General features: G+C 38.7%; 1 protein-coding gene across 8 annotated transcripts in view; it reads left to right on the forward strand.

The window, feature by feature from the left end:
* The window catches only part of GRAP2 (GRB2 related adaptor protein 2), a 110538-nt gene that overhangs the window by 50436 nt on the left and 38389 nt on the right, over positions 1-21713 (forward strand). For 4 of the 8 annotated variants that reach the window (XM_054056673.1, XM_054056675.1, XM_054056676.1 and 1 more), the window contains exon 1: positions 15355-15500. The exons of 3 other annotated variants lie outside the window; for them this stretch is intronic. The gene's annotated coding sequence lies outside the window, so the exon portion shown is untranslated. Of the gene's footprint in view, positions 1-15354; positions 15501-21713 lie in introns of those variants that run through there. One more of the 8 variants, XM_054056677.1, reaches the window with a different exon arrangement.

Consider the following 21713-nt stretch of genomic DNA (forward strand, 5'->3'; position numbering starts at 1 on the left):
TATCCTGAATCATTGTATCTTTCCTAGAGAAGGTAGCAAGCCATCATAAATTACTTCATTGCAGAATCCAGTTCAGCAGAGAGGTGTATAGCAGTGTAGAGCACCCCCTAAATTGATATAGGTTGTGTGTGTAGCCACTTTACCTCCATATCTCACTTGGACTACTGGGACTGTGCCTTGCTAATGCTCAGCTGGGAGTCTCCAAGCAGAACTTTGTCGAAACAGGTCGTGACAATTTAGTATGCAGAATACTTTTCTGGGTTTCTGTTACTCCAACATCCATAGAAGATGCTGACCTTGCAACCAATTGTGGTTGAGCCATAAAAACCCAAATCCTTGTTACTTGGAGTGGCTAATTATCTCAAATTACACTTTAAAGAACACGAGGTTAATTTTAGTATCCTGATCATATTACATTACCCACAATTAAAATCTCCTTCCTGCAGTTTCTATAGAATATAGAAACTCCCATTCTTCCCATGATGAGTGTTCCGATATGATCGTGAAGGGACCGTATAGCTAACTATTTAATACCTTGTTTATCTGTCTACTCTGTGGCATCTCTGCAGCAGTCTTATTTCTTTGTTTGAAGTTTTTTTATATACATGCATTTATAAGGCACTTGGGAATGTGAGGATAAAAAGCAGCAAATAAATATGTTTGGAAAGGATATGTTATACTGAATCAGCAAAGGGTAAAGAGCTGAGAAAAGGAGAAGGCAAGAAAATTGGCTCACCTTAGAAAACTAATGTGAGAGCTGCTGAGTAAAAAAGAGCAGTCATCCAGCTGGGATTTATTAAGTGGAAAGCTTTTTTTTTAAAAAAAAAAAAAAAAAAAAGCTGTGGAAGAACAGAAATCAAAGATAGCTGTATATTTACTGGCTTTTTTGAAGCATCTGTTCTCTAATATCAGAGTATCTTACAAAGACTAATCAACTGATCTTCAGAACATCCTTATGAGTTTGAGATGTGTTAGCCTCATTTTACCATTAGAGGAATAAAGAGATTATTTGTCCAAGACTACACAGAAAATCTGTGACAGAAAACATAATGTAAGTTTGTATCTAGGGCAGTGATTCAACCGTGAAACCATCCAGTCTTCTATCAGGGTAGGAAACAATAAGGAAGGGCTGTTGGTATAATTCATGGCCAAAGTAGAGGAACTGCTGAGAGACCCCACACACAGAACAAGCGGAGAGGTCTATGAGCCATACTGGTTATGGTGGAAAAAAAATCTACCTTTATTCTTGGAATTTGGTTAAAGGCATGTATAGAATGATATGAAAGTATTTTCAGCTAACCCATTTGAGGCATCTTTGATCGTGGATCAGTCTAAAAAAGCCAGGGCAGTTTACTTGTAATAAAATCTGAGACCATGTTTTGAGCTTTGTCCACATATGATCATTTTACGAAAGGTCAGAAGATTTGTATGCCAGTGAAGATGACAGCACCTATGTTACAGGAAGCCTAAAGCCTTTTAGACTGAAAAAATAGATATAGCGGACATTAAAAAGGAAAAAAAGTGTCCTCTCTATTACTCCAAGGGGAGTTTAAACTGGAATTTCTCATATTTAGAAAACAAAGAACAACAAAAATCATGTTATTTTGAAAGGTTTTCACACTTCGTGTTTTTCTTCAGCTTTCAACCATACACTGCTATCAGCTTTTAACCATACCTTGCTAAGATTGTATAACTGAAAGTGTTCTCTCTGTTAAGAATTCCACTCATTATGTTATGCCAGTGAGAATGTCTTTGCAACCAGAGTCAATCTGGCTGTTAAGTGAGATTCTTTTGTGCTAGGACTTGTGCATCCAAATTATAACTGCTGTAGGACGCTGAAAAAAGCTGATGCAACTTCACTATATTAATTTATTTGTAATAAAGGGTTCTCAGGCTTTCATCCAAATTTTCAAGGTACATCTACCAGTCACATCATCTGCTTTTAAGGAATCTGAGAGCTCAGAAGAGTAAAACTGCCTTCATCATCCTTACTTTTCTCATGCAGAAGACTGCAACTTAACTGCACAGTATTTAGAATCATGAAATCATAGAATAGTTAGGGTTGGAAGGGACCTTAAAGATCATCTAGTTCCAAGCGACCTGCCATGGGGAGGGACATACCACTAAATCAAGGCTGCCCAAGGCCCCATCCAACCTGGCCTTGAGCACCTCCAGGGATGGGGCATCCACAACCTCCTTGGGCAATCTGTTCCAGTGTCTCACCAATCTCATGCTGAAGAAATTCTTCCTAATGTCTAGTATAAATCTGCCCCTTTCCCATTTATACCCATTTCCCCTCATCCTATCACTACAAGCCTTTATGAATAGTCCCTCTCCAGCTTTCCTGTAGGCCCCCTTCCAGTACTGGAAGGTCGCTATAAGATCTCCTCTGAGCCTTCTCTTCTCCGGGCTGAACAGCCCCAACTTTCTCAGCCTGTCCTCATAGGGAAGGTGCTCCAGCCCTCAGATCATCTTCGTAGCCCTCCTCTAGACCCGTTGCAACAGCTCCATATCCTTCTTACGTTGAGGATTCCAGAACTGGACACAGTATTCCAGATGAGGTCTCACAAGAGAAGAATAGAGGGGAAAGGCCTCCACTGATGAAAAATGTTTAAATTCACTGTCTTTTAAGACTTCTCAGGAAACAAAATAAAATTACCCTGATCCAGCACATTTTTCATGGAGACAGTTGATCAAAGGAAGCTACAGGTAACTGAATTCAACAGTGTATTTATTTTGTCTACTTTTTATTGGAACTGCAGCTTTTCACGTAGCCCTGGCAATGTAAATTTTTCTTAGACTAGATGCAAATGCAGTGCAATTCCCATAGGCTTTATAGTGTCTCATCATTGCCAGAGTTGTATAAAAGAGTGTGACTTTGTACTATAGGTAATCACATCCAGTGGTTTGCAGTTGTTGAAGTGGGCGATCTCACAACTTCCATTCTCCTTTCCCCCAAGAGGGATTCTTGCCCACGTCTCCCTAGAGCTTCAACCATGAGATTAAGGGAGCTATACTGGAAAAAAACAATTCATCCTTCTAAAAGTAATTAGGTTTTCCACTGGGGTTACGTGAGTACAACTTCCTGCACAAGTGCGTCGCTGGAGCTAAAGGAAGGAATGGGGGGACCCTCTTTGGAAATCTTAATACATTTGTATTATTGCACATAGTCATAGAAATCATAATGAAAAAAAAAACCAAACCAAACCTCTACTTGCTTAGTTGTGAAGAGCTTACATAGATTTGTCTTTCAGCGTCAGTTTACTTTGAAATGAAAAAAATATGGGGCTATGAGTTATGGAGACATATTCTTTAAGGCATTGTGAAGCACAAAATGGAGGCACCTTGATTCTTCAGTTTCTTTGTTCTTTTATGATTATTATTTTTCCCCAGTTAACTGTAAACAGAATTTATTGTAGAAAAAAAAATCTATTCATGTCAAGGGTCCTGCTGATTCCTGTGAAAGTCTGTTTCCTAGAATCATAAAATCATAGAATAGTTTGGATTGGAAGGGACCTTAAAGATCATCCAGTTCCAACCCCTCTGCCATGGTCAGGGACACCTCCCATTAGATCAGGCTGCCCAAGCTAATGTTACAATATGGGACTACCGAAATGCGAAAAACACTCAGAAATACAAGCTGTTAGGAATTTCTTTTATATCAAGATGATTTAATCTCCGACAGAGAATAAATTTCTGAAGTTTCTTCTGTTAGAAGCTATATGCTTTTCAAAATGTTTGAGAAATTGATCACCTGAAACTATTTGTCTGAAAATGTTTAGATTTCCTGGAAGAGGGAGAAGGCTGTAGCTCTTGTCTGGTGAGAAGGAAAAAGTAAGCTTGGGAGGTGGAAAGCAGAAAAAGCACAGATTATAGTAGTTTTTTCTGTCTCGGTCAAAAACAAAGAAATAAAACCAAACAAAAACTAGCAAAACCAAACAAAAATGAACAAACAGACAAAACCAAAAAAACACACACACCAAAAAAACTAGTGACATATAGCATTTCGAGTGTCAGCTGATTTTTTATTAGCCAACAAATAAATTGTGACGAAACATTAGACTCTACTCCCGTGGTGATCAGATACTACAGTACATATGGTATGGAAACATTAAGCCGTATTTGAAGACCTCACAATGCCTAAACGCAGCACGCCTGCCAACTGTTGACCATACGCTATAGCAGATATAAATATGGCATTACCTCCTGCTATCCTGCACCTGGATTTGCTGCACAGATAAATCTTAGATGTTATTACAGAGGAAGGCCTAGCAAAGACTTCATATACTTTCTCTCCACAATAGCTGCAGCAAGTAGATCTTATATCCCCATTAATAAAAACAGACATAATCTTCTATCTGATTGAAATGAGCTTGTCACATTACACAAGATTTGTTGTCATCCTGTCCAAAAATTGCAGCCTTTCTGTTTTTCTCTTGGTGAAACTAGACAACATTATATCCTTTATGTTTTACTAACTGCATCTAAAATGCAAAAATATTTAAGACTGATGGGTTAAGATGAAAGGAACAGCAACAGACTAAATGCTGTATGAAGTGACTTTCGGTTGGTTGGATAGTATGTCATCTTGAATAGTCATGTCCTGTAACTTTGTACTCAATACCTGGCATTTAAGTCTTAAAAAAACGTGACAAAAATTCTAAGTTTATATTTTCTGATATGAAACACTGGCTTCTTTGGTGAAGTTCCCTACTGCAACTTCAGCTTAATTGAAATCTACAACATTTTAAAAGATTATCTGAACAAAATTAACTCCTGGCAATATTAATTATTCACAAGTTTCCCCTTCTTTCAATTTTGTAGTTTAAATGTTATGTAGGATTATTTATTTATTAATAAATAGCCTTGATGGGGTTTAGACCTCTGTAACATCTGATATATATAAAAGCTGTACACAAATAACTGAAAATGTGGTAGCAGTGGGCAATTTCTCTCCGTTTTGTGGCAGAGAGCCATACTGATTTAGTTAACTCTAGCATACCATCATCTTACTCCCATGTTATTTCACAGTTAATATAATCTGACATTTTATTCTGAAAGTAGTGGTCCACCTGGAAAGTGGAAGAATTTCTGAATCCTGCTTAAAACAAAAAGAATTGTTCTCCTTTTAACTTTTTTATATTCTACAGTTCATGTGAATACCAGTAGTCTCTAAATCACGAGACATCTACAGCTGCGATGAAGCATACAGAAAGCTGTGTTACAAATCTATTGTAATCACTCTATTGATCTCTACCCACCTTTTCAGAGCATTTAATCTAGTTTCTACAGCATACCTGTTCTTCTAGTATTCGTCTCCATACTTTCCAGTCACAGTGCTAGTGCACAGTTTGAACGAGGGTCCATTAAACTGACTACTTGTTATTCCCCTACTGAAGCTCTCTTCCTAGTTCTTGCTCTGGCACCTCAGTTTTGACCTAAAGCAATTGTTTTCCTGCTTGTGGGATCCCAATGCTCTTTCTGTACAGCTATTTTAAGATTAACCAAAAGGCCCTGCTATTCCAATTTTGCATGAAATCTTTTGGTCAAACAAGTTGTACCGAATAGTGACCAAGAAACAGACAAATAGACTGAGAAAGAGAAATGCTCTCTAGACTTAAACTCTCACAACTGTATTTGTGACTACACAAGACAGTACTATTACAGACTCATTTCTTTACTCCTAAATGCTTCCATTTTACCGTTTTCCTAAAACCATTGACTGATAGGTTTTACTTTTTGCACTGTATGGATTGTTAACATTTGTTTTTAACAGATAGCACTTTTTAGCCTGGAAAGCATTTTCAGTTTTAATCAACTACATTTTTAGCATATATATTCTAAAAATTTAAGCTTGAGCTGTGTAGTTGAAGTTTGTCTAAACTGAGAAATTCTGGTAGGAGCTGAGAGAAATGTAATGTCATTGAGCAGCCTTTGATAGTAGTCCTCTTAAGGGACAGCATAGTATAGGAGATACAACATCTAATTATGTTTTAGTTATCTTTGCCATATTACAACTTCTGATGTTGTCAGGAACCACAGGAAAGGGAAGACAAGGCAGATTTTTCCTGGTTTTGGCATGCTGAGCAGAGATGTTAAGAAATGGTATAGAATGCCTCAAGAGAGAGGTTGCAGACACTAAAAGACCCCTGGCTTCCTCCTTATTTACAATTATAAACCTGAAAATTCATTACTAAGATCTCCTTCGCTGTATATTACTTTTTCTCTTCCATTCCTTGTTTCCACTGTTGATAATTTTTTTAAGTACTGAATCTGATGAGGCCCTTAGTCTCCCTTTAGTGTGACACTGAAGAATTCTGGTCTGGGTTGTCCTAAATACACTGACCTGATGGACAAATTAGTTGGAGTTGCAACTGATAGTTCAAGTGGTTACTTCTGATTGTTGATGGGTACAAGGCTCTTAAATTGCCTTTCAGAGGGCTTTTGAAATTGAGATGTTTTACTTCACAGATGGGATGGAGTAAGACAGCACGTATTATCAGTTATCAAAACACTGGCAAAAGGCAATAGCTAGTTAAGACAGCGATGTAACTCTAAGAACTGAGTGATCAAATGCCACTTGTTTTTTCTAACTTGTTCTGAACCACACTAAAACAAATACTTCTTTCAAGTTAGGCAGTGACGAGGTGGAAACAAGTGCTATCTTTTGCTGAGAGAGGACAAAAGGGTGTTGATATGCAAATTCTTACAGTACAGTTAGAGTCTTCCTTAGTCTACCTTCATAGCCCCAAGATTCTTGTACAATCATTTGAGAGTTTTGAATTTATCTCATCTATCAGTACAAAATCAAGCCAAATTATTATGCACAGCTGGACCACAGAAGCATCACAATGCAGTCATTTCATTGCACAGAACAGATGCATGCTGTTTGCACCTCAGAAGCAGTAGGAGCTGCACAGAGCTTTTATCAGCGGGAATTCACTTTCGCATACATCACTCGAGGATGTGAATGTGCAATGTGACAGGCCCATCACTACCAATAATTCATCTAATTTACTATGGCAAGGCGGATACTTGGTTGTGTCGGAAAGCCAACAGGTCAGTGGCTTCATCTAGCAGCTCATGCTGTTCCCAGCAGTGCTACGTTCCTACTAATAATTTAATCTTGTATTTGAAATTCAGTTCTTAGCAGTTTACCTCCTCTTTCTCATTTTCTTTCACTTCTAAGTAAAAATATAACGGTCCGTTTCAGCAAAATTAACTGCAATTTCATGGATCACTACAGCAGGAATAAGTTTTATACATAATACTGTAATCCATCAATTTGTTCTCCAGAATGCAAATTGACTTGATGAGCAATTCCATGTCCTATGTAAATAACTCTAGTTCTAACTGAGAGACTTGTATTTTTAGTGAAGAAGGGGGAGAGAAAAGATTCTCTGGCTTTGACTTCCTGATAATTGTTCCAGGATATTCCATTTAAATTCTAAAAATCCATCGTATAGAAAACAATTAACAGCTACCTTGATTTCTTTTTGAATGAAAATCCTGGTGCTCTGCTTGTGCTTCATTATTTCTTTTCCTTAGAAATAGTTCTCAAAATCTGGATTCTCAAATAATACACCAGATGAAGGTATCTAAAATACACAATTCCTATACCTATATATACCTATATAGAAACCAGTTATCACATGGGCAAGGAAAGAAGATGACTCTTGTTCTTCCATCATCATGACAGTAATGTGCAAGAAGAAACACTCCGCAGAAGGATGGTGAATAGGAATTTCAATTTCCACGGCCCTTCAGATTATCTGCAGGAATTGCCAGCAGGTGTAATAATTTATAGGAACTGGATAACAGTCTATATTTACAGTGTGGATACTTTTCTACTATGAATTGATTGGTATTTCCATTTTTTTTCATGCTAAAGATATTAGACAGTAATTATCAAGAAAATCTTGCAGGTTCAGAGCTAAAAACTATATCCAGAGATTATACTGAAAATAAAAATAACAGCTTTTATTTGCTATTCAAGGTTTCTTAAGCTACAAAGTTTCTCAAACGATTTGATTAATTCTGAGATAGAAAAAGTTACTTAAACATCAATGGTAAAGGTATTTGAGTGGTAAACATTGCGTCTTGTCTTTAAATGCAAACTTCATTGGGCTACTGACTTGAAGTCCAACAGAGGGCCACAAATATGATCAGAGGGTTGGAACACCCCTCCTGTAGGAAAGGTTGAGAGAGTTGGGGTGGTCAACCTGGAGAAGAGAAGACTCCATTGATACCTTATTGTGGCCTTTCAATACGTAAAGGGGGCATATAAGAATGATGGGAACAAACTTTTTACCTAGACTTTTAGCAACAGGACAAAGGGTAATGGTTTAAAACTAAAAGAGGAGAGGTTTAGACTACATATTGGGAAGAAATTTTTTACAATGAGGGTGGTAAAACACTGGAACAAGTTGCCCAGAGAAGTGGTAGAAGCCCCATCCCTGGAAACACTCAAAGTCAGACTGGACGCGGCTCTGAGCAACCTCATCTAGTTGAAGCTATCCCTGCTCACTGCAGGGGGGTGGACTACATGACCTTTAAAGATCCCTTCCAACTCAAATGATTCTATGATTCTATGATTAAGTTAACATAACCTAACTTCTCCAGGGTGAACACACCCTACATTATCGAAATTACCAGGTAATAGTTTTAAAGAAAAAGAAGGAAGTGTTCTTCCATACTATGCATTAAGCAAATTGTGGCATTTATTGCCACAGAGTCTAGTGAAGGGCAAAAATATAAATGGATGAATTTATAGAAAATAAGTGGTTCTTACCGGTAATTGTTCAAATACAGTTTCTGGCTCAACAAGTCCTAGACTGTTGCAGGGAACAATTTCTGGCTGAAATGTCAAGAATCACTGTTTCTTTTTTTCCTGTCCATTTTCTGTAAACCTTATCTTATTGGCACACCCAGCTAGAGGACATGGGGCCAAATGGGCCTTTTGCCTGACACTGTATTTGCCATACTATACTACAGTGCTCTTAAGTGCATTATGATGTCTTTAGTATGATTTCTTGGCAAAATCACATTTGCTTCAAAACCAACTTGTTTCTACCAGCGGCATCTGTCAGAACTACAGAATGAGCAAATCTGCTGGCTGAAACTACTTCAGCACTTGCTTCCTAAGTTACATACATTTGGGGTGCTCCTTAGTAACTTAGGTTGTCTGGGTTATCATAGTGCTGATCAGCCACATAAATAACCCTAATCTCATATTAGTACTCATATAACTAGGAATTTCTATGCACAGATACTATCTGTCCTCTCCAGTGCAATTCCCTTCATTAATCTAGGAAAACATAGCTAACAGAGAGAAATATAAGCCCCAATCTATATTAATATGTATTTTAGAGTGAGGAAATATTAGTTCATCTTGTTTATTTTCAAGCCACTAATTTTCAGAAATGCCAAATGGAAGCTAATTTCTTTTCAATTTTTGGAATTCCAGCTCATCTGTTTTTATATTCAAAAACATTTCACTGATTTGTAAGTTCAAAAATTCAGCAGTGATGTGATTGTTCCTTAAGCTCTTATTTGTGCTTGGTTTCCTTACTCTCTGCGTTCTTTCTGTAGCTGTAATTACTTGCTGTCTTTCCTTAAGCAATTAGTTTAAATAATTCCTCCAAACTTCCTAATTTTAATTGACAGGATTTCTCAAGTCATCCTTGATTCCTTCCAGTATTACTCATACAGTGAAAATCCCTCAATGTCTCAATGTTGAAGAAGCACTGTTAACAATGGTGTCTAACTTTTCCTCGCTATTGATAAAATAATCCACCTGTGCGAGGCACTTACACACCTCCAGTTAACAATGGTGTCTAACTTTTCCTCGCTATTGATAAAATAATCCACCTGTGCGAGGCACTTACACACCTCCAGTTCTTTCCTCAACCATTCATCCTGGGGCATACCATGCCCATAATTCTCTATTTCTCTTCAGAAATAGAAGCTGCAATGTATGTTAGTTCATTGATCTCTCGGTGAACTTGGTGGGACTCAAGGATCGTTAGAGGCTACTTCTCTGACTCCTACTTTGGCCTCAGAATAATTATTCATAATGTTCTTCATGCACCTACTGAGTGCTATGGGTAAAGAGTTTGCATCTGTAGTCAGTAAGTGGTGCCAGACATTTCTTGTGGTGCTTATTCTATTCTCCAAATCAGAAAACTCAACGTAGTTCTGCAAATGTAACAGCTCAAACATTCACTCATAATTCTGGAGAGAGAAGCAGAGACAGAAATAATTTCCATTCTCCAAGTGTTACTCAAAAATACAGTAACCATGACAGACCCAAGGAGAAAATACAGAGAATATGCCTAGCCTCTTCTTTTGGTGAGACTACGGTTTGGTATCAAACTAGAAGGGAAGTGGCCTGGTTCTGTTCAATAATGTATGCTGTAATAATTAAGTGCTTTGATATTTATAGGTTGAAAACACCATATTCAGGTGTTCCACAATGAAAAGTCTGCCAAGAAGAATAAGCATTAGCAAGTAAAAGAAGAAATGGATAATTTTATTTCCCAGAAAGCTTATTTAAACATAGCTTAACACCACCTACTATAAAACCACAGCTTCAGTTGACTTATAGTGCTACTGTAGCTAGCATTTTGATCAAACGCATAACAAGATCCGAATGCAAATGTCAGACCCAGTGAAAGTTACATTACAGCAAAAGGATGATATCTGCAACTAGGGAGAAGGGATGGAAATGTCTCGTGTCAATCTACTGCAGCCCTTCTGTCCACAGAATTGTCGAAGGGCTCTAAACAAGAGCAGCAAGGTGAAGGGATTAAAACAAGAGCTTTCATTTGTCTGTGAATTGCTCTGCTAAGCTGTAACAACAGCGTTTCTAGACTGATCGGCTTGGATTTGTCAGCTTTTACAGCTGGTATACTCAACAGGAGGTGCATTTTAGTCAATGCAGTAACAGCATAAAAAGGGAATGCGGCCTCCAAATTATTTAAATTATGCTTGTGAATTGTCATTTCACAGCTTTTTGAGATGTTCCCGTTCCCCTCCCTTCCTTTTATTAGTTAGCATCAGGCTGGGTAGATTTCTGTGCAATTCCCAGCTGAGTCACCACAAAAGGGTCCCCCTTCATCTTGTATCCATTTGATTTCAATCCCTGACAAACATCCAGCCTCAACAAACAAGACAATCTGTAACACATGTTAAGAGAACAAAAGGTAAAAATATTAAAATTCATAATAAATGGTTGATTCCCATCTGAGCTTCCTCCCCACAGCCCCACTTACGAGCATCCTCCCCCTGTCTGCTCACTCCCAGAGTCCAGATCAAGGGATATTTTTAATGCAAGGAGAGGCATTAATTTCGAGAAAAACATCAAAATGGTACCTTTTAAATTTTTTAAAGTATAACGCTAATTAACCTTTTTATCAAACTACACACATCTTCAAATTACTTAGATGGGAAATATATTGGTTTAATTAAGATTTCACAGGGAGAGACAGTTGCAAACACTTGGAACTGAGAGAAAGTGGGATCTTTATGAGGAGGGTGCTGTATGTTTTACAACTCCCTGTGTCTCTTTGTTGTTTGCACTTCAAATGCAGTCCATTTTTATCTGTCTCTCTCCTGCTGAGAGAAACTGATTTTATGATGTGTTTCAATGAAGCTATTAAGAACTTCAATCATGAGATTCCTCTTTTGCCTTTGTATGTTTCTCTCTCTCTCTCTCTGTCAGAGTTGCACTGTGACATTGGTTATATGGCAGCATACATTGATTTCCTTTGTTTTACAGGTTGATTAGATAATCCTCCTGCAATCCTAACTTGCTCTAACAGAAAACTTAGCACCCACGTTTTCCCAAGCTGAGTCCCCACTAGATTTGATTTTTGTAGGTCTAGGATTTTGTGTGTTCTCAACAAGCGAGGCAAGCGAGGCTTCTGTTTCTTTGGGTTTAGTAAATAGTGAAAAGTTCAAGAGTGACAGCTTGAAGTTCTATATGTGTACGGAAAGAACAACGTGAAGAGTGTCAACATACACTTGTGGAAAAATATGTACTACAGTGACACGGTATTACAATACAAGTATTTTAGGGGCAATACTACACTGAGAAATCATATACTCTAAATGCTCAGATGTAGTTATATAACCACTATTCCAAGACTGTAAAAAGCTAGAATTTGCTAGGGATAAAAATATGTTGATGTGGTTGACTCATAACTAAAACAAAATATTAGCCTAAAAGATACTCCTCTGACAAAAAAAAAAAAAAAATACCCAAAACCAACCAAACAAAAACACACAAAAAAAGACAAAACCAAAAAAAACCACTGAAGTATAAAATTCAATGGATGTTCATATTTAACTCATATTCAAATTGAGCCTTGAGACTACAGTGGCCTGAAGCCTGGACACAGCCATGCATTAATTTCCTGTCTTTTGCTTTTGTTTGTCTGCTAATGTCAGATAAATCATGTCATATAAATGAAGCTGAACACTGTTTAGGTCTTCATATCAGTAGACAAGACATCAACATTTGATTCTTGCATTCTAAGCTTCTGTTCTTGTGCCAACTCTGTGTCATTAGTGCTACATGCTGCATATATAACTGATTTTTAGTTTGCTTGCGAGATTGACATCTCTAATGCAAAACAAAAGATATTTTTGGCTGAATAATTGAGAGTATTTTATCTTGGGCCAAATGGAAAGTTGTGTTTTGCCAAAAAATATTTTCTATTCTTTAAGGTGTTCTTATCTTTTTATTCAAGTCAATGTCAATTTTAAGATAAAAAGCTGTTTTAAGCTGAAAAATCAGAATATTTCTTATTGAAAGTACTTAAACCACTAAATATAGCAAAAAAGTAAGTTTAATCCTTCTCTGCAACTTTTTGAACAGAGGATATCATTAAGAATACTTTTTTTTTTCCAGTACTAGATATTTCAATATTGTCAATCAGATTTTGCCCATCTCTGTTTGTAACACCTGAGCTCTTTTAAGGGACACAGCTGCAACCTGAGAAATCTGGCTGCATGTTCTTCAAAGTAAAAAATAATTAGGAGCTAAAGTATTTGTTTTCTGTTGGTTTTGAGTAGTGGGCTGTAATCATTTGGGCAGAGTCTGAACCATACTCAAGGAAATGGAATCTCATTCAGATCATCAAACAGGTACGAAGTCAGGAAAAGCGGTGTCAAGGAATCCAGGCATGTGGATCTCACTGATTCAAGAAAGATCTCAGCAATTTATGAATCTATATTAGCTGCAGCAAATGGTCATTTCCTCGATTACAGTCCACTAGACAGAATTTAGATTAAGGTTTTTGGCTCTGATTTTGAGTAGTCTTACAGTGATGACTGCAGGGAGAAATTTCACTTGATGTCAATTCCTTTTTTAGTTTTCTCTAAAGTACCTGATACTGACAGCTGCGGGCACGCTACAAGGCAGCCCATGAGCCAGGGCAAGTGTTGTGCTTCCTGAGGCAGCTTTCTGCTCTCCAAAAGCAACCAGTTCTTTAGCAATCATAGAATCATAGGAGGGACCTTAAAGATCATCCAGTCCCAACCCCCCTGCCATGGCCAGGGACACCTCACACTAGATCAGGTCACTCAAAACCTCATTCAACCTGGCCTTGAACACCTCCAGGGATGGGGCATCCATGACTTCTCTGGGCAACCTATGCCAGTGCCTCACCACTGTCACAGGAAAAAAAATCTTCCTAATATCTAACCTAAATCTCCCCTCTTTCAGCTGAAAACCATTACCACTCATCTAATCTCTGCATTTCCTGATAAAGAGCCCCTCCCCAGCTTTCCTGTAGCCCCATTTAGATATTGGAAGGCTACTATAAGGTCTCTTGGGAGCCTTCTTTTCTCCAGGCTGAACAACCCCAACTCTCTCAGCCTATCCACATAGGGGAGGTGCTCTAGCCCTCTGATCATCTTCCTGGGTCTTCTCTGGACTCACCTATATCCGTTCTCCCTTGAGGGCTCTGCTGGCCCTTGACAGCACTCAGGGAAGAAAAGGTACTAGGAAAACAGCCTTTTGGGAAGCCAAGCTCCTGCAGGGACAGGATGAGCAGGGGTAAGTCTTGCCCCAGTGTAATTAATGTGTAGGGTTAATTATCAATGGGATTGATGTAGGTGAGAAAACAGGGTTGGACTCACACTGCAGGACCTTTACTGTGCTCATCTCCCCTTCATCCTCCCTGTTATTTCAAGAAGTCAGAACAACTGTGTCTGTTGGTTAACCTTTTCCCTAGAAGAGTCAAACTGCTACCCGTCACCTGCAAACACCTGTCCCCTTTCTCTTCTGATCCAATGAGAATGCTTTCAACCAGACCTCCCTTCCCCCTGTAGGATCCTCGCTTTTCACTTTCTTGCAGTGTGGGTTGCTAATCACTCCTTGATCCCTACCCCTCCCTGGCTTCCAGCCCCTCTGTGAGGGATGTGAGACCCCCGCCATTTGCTATAGGGATGGGGAGAAGACAAACCGATAGAGGTGTAAGAGGGACAGCTTAGCAGAGTAACCCAGCACTGTCATTTCAGCCTGAAGAGAAAGCCTTAACTATAGTTAAACATCACTAGTTTGAGTAAATCACAGTCACTCTGACCAAGCTACTGGCCTCCCGCGATGCACCCCTGCTAGTGGCTAAATTGATGCAACAACTAAACAGGCAAATGTCCTTTTTCCGTGTTCTTATAAGAATCAGATTTTCATACCTCTTTTTCTCACAGCTTGAAGGCAGCCTCTTCACACTAATTGCAGAATCTGATGAAATCCTATGTTCCTTTGTACATCAGCTCCCTCTTGGCCCATGCTTACACAAGCACAAGACAGTCCTTGTATTTGCCAGTGTTTGCTTACAGAGGTGCAAGCACATCTTCGTATGTGCATGCACAGTGTGTATGCACTCGTGGACTCTGTTGCTGCAGGCGGGATGTGAGGCAGGAGATGTGCTCTAAAGCTCGAATGCTGATAGATTATGACCCTTGCTGTCACCCCATATTAAAGAAGAGGGCACATTTTAGGAAATGGTTGATGGCGTGCTCCTGGGGATCACTACTTTTGTCCAAAGGGGCCAGTGCTTTCCAGGCAGATGCATTAAACAGCTGAGTGTTGAGCAAGTTATGGGGTGGCCCAGCATATGACATGTAGTTGGAGCAGCGAACAGTTGCAGCATTCAAAGAAACTGCTCTAGAGAAGCTATAACCCTTGCAATAAGAGAATAAAAACACACTGAGCTGTATCCCACACCCAGCTCAGTAAGCTGCCTGTGAGTTCCTGCGTGGTTTGCGGTTTACACACTGCTGGCTTGATTGGCTGTGCTTCACGAGGGAGAGGCAAGGAGCCGTGGTGAAGACTTGTGTGTTTCACATGGCTCTGCAGACTTCAGCCCTTGCTAAGCACTTATGCTGAAGACAGGAGGAAAGTCGGTTTTCTTGTTATGAGACTCGTGCCATTCCCCACTTTGTCTCAACACAGATCCTGAAACAGCAGAGTACAACCACCTGCCTCAAAGGTACAGATCTGCTTGGCTCCTTGCTTCTTTCACTAGGAGGTTTTAAGAGTAGATGCATTGGCTAAATTATCATCCCTTTTTCTTCATAATTAAACAAGTAAGGTCTTATCTGCAAGGCTCAAGATTTAGTGTGCTATAATTTCCACTGCATGTGGATTAAGTTTTTCTCCTTGGCAATGGGGGAGCAGAACTTTGCTCAGAAGGCGAGTATTTATTGGAACAGAGCAAAGAAAATAACAAATGAGGAATTATTATTTTTCAGTCAGAAGCACGAAATGCCCAGATTTCCTGGAAACTTTAATGTTGCTCTAACAGAGATCAGATTGTTGTGTCTCTGAGACAACCAACATGATCGTACTGACTAGGGCAAGGTGCCTAAAAATAAAAACTCTTCTGGCAACTGTAGATCTGGCATCATTGACCCTCCTTTTGATGTCTCCTTATGGAATGTGGTGGGTTTTCAAGAGGCCAGGCATGAATGTAATTTCTCCTCAATTGCTTTTTAATGTTCTTGTAAAGCTATTTGATGCACAATAAGCATAGTATGCAGTGTCGTTACAGGACATTTCTTTAGAACGGAGTGTTATAGAGCTGTATGGCAAAGTTTATGTGTTTCATGTGTGTTTGTGCACACAGAGAAAGTTCATAAATGCTTGACCTGTCTTCCAGTTAGTTAAGCTGTGAGAGAAAGGGCATCAGTGTCCAAGATATGGTTTAGAAGTACCCTATTAGCACAAAATTTTCTTAGAAAATGTAGTAATCTAAGCTCTTTCTGCAGCAGCAGGAGAAGCAGTCACATTTATATTTGTCTGGAGAAGAAAGGTTTTGTAATGACTGAGTGTTTAGTAAACAAGCGAGGCAGGAGGAGATAGGTTTTAGGATAAGAAAGTATTGCCCAGAAGTTATGTTTTGGCTTAGAAGACTGAAGCTGATTCAGCTAGCAATGCTGGTCATACCCTTGTAAATGGAAAAAGAGAGATGGCTTAGCTCCCAGGTATCTGAATACAGCATAAACCCTGGCTACAGTGTGATGGTGAAATGACCTGGGGAAAAGATATGAAGAAAATACATTCCTTTAGTTGTGCTGTTGGTGTCCCATTGAAGCAATTATCCTTACTTTTCCTATCTGGTGACATTTACTTCTGTTTCTTTCTTGCATCCAAACTTGATAATCCTACAGATAAGAGATTAAACACCAAATACCGCTGTATGTCATTCTCATTTTTATCAAGGAAGCAGAATAACCTGAAGATGGATAGATAGGCAATGTGTAATGTAGACATCTGAATTTAGCTTAGTTTTGTTATCTGGATTTTGAAGTTGTTTTCACTGCCACAGCTCCCTTCTGCTCATATCTCCTAAACATGTTAAGACTGAGCGACCTGCCTTGGCAAAACCAAAACTGGTCTTTCACAAGATACAGTTTTTTACAACTCCCAGAAAGCCGGGGCTCTGTTGCTCAAGTTAGTCGTCTGTCTTGATCTCTTATATCTTCTCACATCAGTTTGCAGAAAGAAGAGCATGTCTGCAAGCTTGTCTAGTTTTTCTAAATTATAGCCATTATTCCAATAAAAGACATTACTTTTCTCTTCAAACTTTGTCCTCCTTTACCCAATCACACAGAATTTCTTTTTTTCCTATATTTACCTTCTTCTCTTGTAACCGTATGCCAATGACCTCCATTTTTCTGATTCAAGGACAATAGTACATTGTGGTCTGTATAATGTTATACTGTGCCCTCCCAATCAATTTGCAGCTTCAGAGCAGCTCTATGTGACCACAAGCAATATCTGAAAGTTTGGTGGGCAAGAGGTTCCAAGAGGAACTATTGCTGTAGGCAGTATCTTTTCGTTTGTTCTTACTGCCTGACATAATGAAAATGATCTTCATTCCCTTCACTATGTTTCTTCCCTTAAGAGTATTTTCACTTGAAATTCTCCTCTTAGTGGAGCTGTAAGATATATATCATAAAATGCACTCACTGGCAAGTTCTGTCTCTGATATTAGTCAGAAGGGTCTACCCACTGTGGCTGAGAAAATGCCATATGCTTACCAGTAATTAAGCATTGTCATCAACACTTTATATGCCTATGTCTTTGGGGCTCATTCTAGTTTCTTTGGTTTTTACTAGATATAGAGAGACCCCATCTTCTTCTACCTTTCTCCTTTCTCTCCGGAGTCTGATTTTGGTTTAAGAGGAACATCACCACTCTGTCTTCTTTCAGTTCCTCAAATTGCTATATACAATGTAATTATAGTCAAGCACTTGATCTGAAGCTCGGGACTGGCTGCAAGCCATATTCCAGTGAGTGCAAATGGTATCCATAAATCCCTTGATATCTATAGAAAAAAAATCTTTATTTTGCAGCTCCCTTGAAGGAGACTTAGTCTTTTCAGTTCAATTTTTCACTATTCTTTGTACGTTCAAGCAGCCAGCAGCAAAGGAAGCATATTACTATCAGGGGTTATATAGCAGTCACCTCGCCTTTCCTGTGTGTCTTTCACCTTGGTGTCTACACACATTTTTGGCTATTGATGGGCATTTTGCACATTTGCCCTTAAGACAGGTAAGTATGAATGCTCTCACTTCATAACTTTAATCAGGTCCATGTGTATGAATGTAATGACATTGAGGTGACAGAAACGCTAAAGCTGTACTGGCTTACATAACTTGAAAATCTGCAAAAATGAACTGGCCTTCAGAGAATGCAGCTTCATGGCTTTCAGTACACCATTCCACTTAAATGTCCTCATACATAGCTACACTGTACTACACTGTGTCCTACAGTGCAGAGAGGTGAAGTGACTTGCTTAGGGATGCAAGCTGAACTGTGCTTAGAAACTGGATTCTTGGTGTTGTTTCTTCATCGCTAGTCAAGGGTTCCTTGTTTCTACATTTTACAGTGACAGTTAATTTTAAATACAATTTCAAATGTGCACTTTTTCAAAAGACGGAGGATAGAGAAAGAGACTTGCAAATATGTGAGTGGAATCGGTAGTGATATTAGCTAAGCAAACAAGAATATATGCCATAGTCTTCATGCTTCAAGGTACAAACCAATTCCTGAGATAGAGCCATTGTAAGTGGGTTAATGCTTTACTCAGGCACTTCTGATGTTTGTTCACTATTGTCCCATAGCTGTCAGGCTTGCCCAGATAGGTAGTCTGGGTGAGAGGAGGGGTATCTTATTTTTCTTTTGGCTTTAACCTAGAACAGTCTCTGAAGCATAGTTCCTGTAGACGCTCTTTCTAGAAGGGTTTAAATAGATGAGAATGAAAAAGGTGATCTTAGAAAGGTCTGAGCTCTTCTGCTGATTAGAGGACTATGCTGAAGCACTATTTAAATAATATCTAAGCAGGAGAGACTAACCTTTGAGGAATAAGCTTGCTAAGAATGGACACATTATGCTGGCACTAAGATCACAGGTCAGTACAGCGAAACATTATGAGATGAAACAAAATGACCGGAATGCCTAAATGAAGGCTAAGCACCAATACATAGTAAAAGTCTTTTTTTCCCTTTCTTGGAGCTCCAAGAACCATCCTTCCTTCTTCTCCCCAATTCTATAACCTTTTCTACATACAGTTTTGTCTTTTTGAAGCATTGTAGAACACTAATTACATGCCATTCTTTTCCCAGAGGCACTGTAAGACTCAAATTCTCTAGACTTTCCTTTCTAGATTCCCAGTATTTTTTAATTATTATTATTTTCTCATCACTGCAAAACTCCCGTAACCCATAGAGTAAAAATTCTAACCCTCAGAACTCCAGAATTTATTTTTAAAAAAACTCCCTACATAAGTAACTTCGTGTTTCCAGGTTGTAGCTACTCCAAGCTATGGCTGAGTTCTGTCACAGGAGAAACACTCCCTAACCCTGCAGTCTAAGCAGGGGTTATTTTAGGATCTGGATGAATTTCTAAAATTGTCTCTGTGCATGAATGTGACCTGATAATTGTTTGTCATTTAGAAGTGTGTAGAATATAACGATAAGATCGTGGAGGCATTCTGTCTGGCTGTTTTACACTGCATTTGCTCTACCAGATCAGACTACTCATCTGTCACGTCCAATATTCTAACCAAATAGGGGTCAAAACATAATGATTCTGAGAAAGGTGACCAAACTCTCTGTCAACCAAGTGTGGAGAGCTCTGTGTGGGCATAGAACAGACGCTTCCTAAGTGAATGCTTTACAGTTTCAAGTTGTGTTATCAAGTTTTAAGCTGTAATATCGTTACACTGACAGACAGAAATAATGCCATTGTTGAGCACATTGTATGTGCTTGGATTCTCCTTCCTTGGTAATCCTAGTAATGTAAGAGATCTCTGCGATTAAATCCATCAAAGCATACAAAAATTCTCCCTTTATACTCTACCGCCAAAGAGAGCTGAATCTAGTTTGAAAGTACTTTCCCATCTTGAACAGAACGTGAATCCTAATTGATTGATCAAGTATTTGACATTTTTAGTAGAAGTGGATGAATAGACATGCAATATTACCTTGCTGAAAATTATACAGGCATTGTCATAATCATGTCATACCTTCAGAAGAGGCCATGTACAGCACTCATCTCCTTTGCTTACAAATTTCATATAGAGTATATTGTTATTGTCTCCTGTGTCCCAAATAATTACACCTGTACTACATGCCTAAATGGTTTAACACTATCTTCTCCTTTTGCTGTAATGAGCCTATTCAATAATCAAAGCTTCTGAATGTTTGTATTGTCAGGTTAGCTTTAAATAATGTTCAAGAAAATATTTTTTCTTTCCCATGACATCACAACAAGGCAGTTCTCAGTGGGGCTGATACTGCTGCTCACAGAGTTTCATCATTCAGAGCAGCAGCTGCTTCCTTGTGTTTCCAACAGAAGTGAAGCCAAGTGTCCCTACTGAAAGATGGTGGAGGCTCTGCTGTCTGCCGAGAATCCTGGTGTGAATTAATGAACATTTTGAAAGGGCCATTCTGGCTGTTGGCAGCTCAGGTATCTTGAAAGCTCCATTTGTAGCATTATATGAAGGAATAAATTAAACACCATGGGGTTTTCTGTATGGAACTTTTTTCATAAGAAGTGTCATAGACATGAAAAAAAAAATCTTGGAAAAATCTTCTCATGTTGTCAATGCAAGTTTTTTGTGATCTTCAAGTAGAATGAAAATCTGGATTAATCCATTAGCGAGACTATAGAAGCAAAGAAAAGATCAAACCCAAAGTGTCAAGTCTCTTAAGTAACCCATATTTAAGAATAATTTTATTTAATAAATTAGTTATTAGATTTCCTTGTAAATTCTTAGGAAATTCATCATGTGCCCTTACAGTCAGTGCTGTAATTCCTAACATACAAAATGTTTCTCATACGTAGCTTTACCAGCAAATCCTTATTTTAAACACACAACTCGGATCAGCTTTAAGTACACAGACATGATAAGTACCTCCATAGTATATTGTAATTATTTTTATTTTTCAACTGTTTTTCAACACTGTTCTGATTTTCTTCCCTTGACTCTTCAGGTCACTGTGGGAAATGGGGTTGAAGCAGCCATGAGATGATGGTTTTAGAAATTAATCATTCATTAATAACTGCAACTTCAGAATGGGTTTATAAATATTTTCTGAAATAGGGCTTTTGAGGGTCAGCTCTTTAAACATTCTGAGCTTTATAGTTAATTAGTTCTTTTAAAGAAAGGCTTCAACTGACTTTCAGACTCTGTTGAGACTGCATGCTCTGCACTCTCAGAGGTTACATCTTCATTGCAAAAACCAAGCAAAAACCAAAGCTTTAGTATTTAAGACGTTTACTCCTAGTATACTCTCCAGAGTGGAATCTCAGAGAAGAGAAAGCACAGGTGATTTCATGGTAATGAAATAGCTGCGCTCAATACAACACACCTGCCCAGAAGGAACACCCTAAACACATCGGTTCTTGAGGTGCAGACAAAGTCTTGGCAGAAGAAAACCCAGGCCTCAGCAAACTCTCATTCTAAAGAGAAAGGTAAATTGAAGAGTGGAAAGTAGAAGGGAGGAAACATTAAGGGCTTGTTTGCATGAGGAGATCTCCCAGTGAGGTTGTACCAGGGCAGTTGTTTCGGGACAATTCTTCAGGTAGACATTGGAACCCCATAGTAATTGTTCCTTCTTCTGGCTTGATTTCTGTCTCTTTAGTAGTGCCTCAAAGCTCCCCACACTTGTTTTTACCTGTATTATTACTGTCT

The sequence above is a fragment of the Cuculus canorus genome, chromosome 1, assembly GCF_017976375.1.
Source record: "Cuculus canorus isolate bCucCan1 chromosome 1, bCucCan1.pri, whole genome shotgun sequence".
In the NCBI taxonomy this organism is placed as follows: Eukaryota; Metazoa; Chordata; class Aves; order Cuculiformes; family Cuculidae; genus Cuculus; species Cuculus canorus.